Source organism: Lactuca virosa, chromosome 7 (assembly GCF_052849685.1).
Source record: "Lactuca virosa cultivar CGN04683 chromosome 7, Lactuca_virosa_CGN04683_v6, whole genome shotgun sequence".
NCBI lineage: Eukaryota > Viridiplantae > Streptophyta > Magnoliopsida > Asterales > Asteraceae > Lactuca > Lactuca virosa.
This window is the reverse complement of record NC_136432.1, coordinates 2,602,304-2,604,033: the sequence shown is the minus strand read 5'-3', so window position 1 is coordinate 2,604,033 and position 1,730 is coordinate 2,602,304. Positions and strand designations below refer to the sequence as shown.

Sequence of the window (1,730 nt, the reverse complement as noted above, 5' to 3'; positions counted from 1 at the left end):
TTGTTCTTTATAAAATTATGAGTGTTTAGCAAACTGCAAGAAACCTCACGTGCAAAATTGCACTACACCACGAACACCCTTAGTCTCATCTAGTCTTTTTATGTTGTATAATGTAACAAACACAACCTAACTATATGTTAGTAATACTCAATCGCATGGTAATTTGTTATTCTTATTATTAAAACTTGCTAAAGATGCCTACTAGGTAGCAAGTTTGAACCTTTAGTATAAATGGACGAAGTTTCAAGATTATACATATAAACATATATAGCGATTTCATTACTAGCTTTAATTCTCATTATATATTTATATATGGAAAGCTAGACACGTACTATCATCTTTTTCTTCCACCTACATAAGAAAACCAAGATTATGATCAATACACAGACTAATATACAGTTAAACGACAATAAGTTGATGAGAAAAAAGATGAATTAGGTATGTTTAACATACTTTTTACAGTTGGTGTCGGCTTTGACCGGAGGAAGTTTCATTGCAAGCATGCATTCCTTGGGAAGAACTGAGAGGCCGACGCCAGTAAACGGTGTGCCTTGTCTGTCGATAACGGTTTCTTGTATGCAGTCACATAGATTTTTTGCATCAGCATTAGTGTTTATACCTTTTCCTATCCTCGCAAGTTGTACACAACACGATATTGGGGGAGGTGTGCATTGATCGTTACATGGAGCTTTTCTACAATTAGGGTGGCAAGTTATCACGTGTAGATAACAAGTTATCATGCGAAGATTAATCCTCATGCACGGAAGACTAAGCTGTCCTTCAACCTGTGTATTCGGCCGCCCAAGCACCAATAGGATCGCCAAAGCCCATGCAATTTTGATTTTTACCTCTTTCATGTTTTTTGTTCCTCGGTCATATATAAACGTACGAGTTTCAAAACTATATATAGAGGTATCCTAAGAATGTCTTGTGTTTTTTTCAAGCCAAGGATAGTATTGTCTTTTTCATCTAGAAACATATGTATTAATTAGTACAAGTAACTAAATATTTTTCTTGGTTAGAGGGGTCTTGCATGCATCTGTCCAAGGGTAGTTTAGCATTTTCACAGACTGACGGAATAGTACAAGTAACTAAACTTTTATCGGTTATTAGTTTCATGACGAAATCCAAACTTAAGGTTGCATGCATATATGAGTCGATCATGCATTATTTAAAATGTCATGAATTGAAATACTTGTGGCGTGTGGAATAATGATCGGTAAGAATCAGAGAAGTATGTCCATAAAATATTGATCCCAAGATTACGTGCACTGCTAGACGTTCATAATTAATTTGTATATTCTTCATGGATCCCCAATATGTCTATTATATTTTTGTAAAATTAGGTTTGTTTCAAAAAGGTTTGTAGAAATAGGCTACTTTTAAAAAATGTTGTAGAAATAGACTTGTTTGAGCATGGCCATTATTTCCATGTTTTATCTATGACATCAAAAATATGTGTTTTCATTTAAATCCCTATATGTTACAAATATCACCCTTCAACTTTCATATCTTTTTTTTCTTATATCTTTCATTATTGATCAATTCAATTTTTTACATTTATATTATACATAGATAATTTATTACAAAAATATATGATTATAATTTATGTATTATTCTTAAATAGTTATACCATTGAACAAATGATACAAATACCTTCAAATAGATACAATATTGAATATATTACGTCAGAAAATAAAAAGATCAATTAAAAACGATATTACAGTACA

At 32.0% G+C, this 1,730-nt stretch overlaps 1 long non-coding RNA gene across 1 annotated transcript; it reads right to left on the bottom strand.

Moving 5' to 3' along the window:
• Positions 1 to 202: 202 nt before the first annotated feature.
• Positions 203 to 920, bottom strand: LOC145125988 (uncharacterized). The gene is made up of 2 exons (XR_013716241.1): positions 454 to 920; positions 203 to 351 (listed from the first exon to the last, which is right to left on the bottom strand). It is a non-coding gene; the product is annotated as an uncharacterized LOC145125988 (long non-coding RNA).
• Between the last annotated feature and the right edge of the window lie 810 nt (positions 921 to 1,730).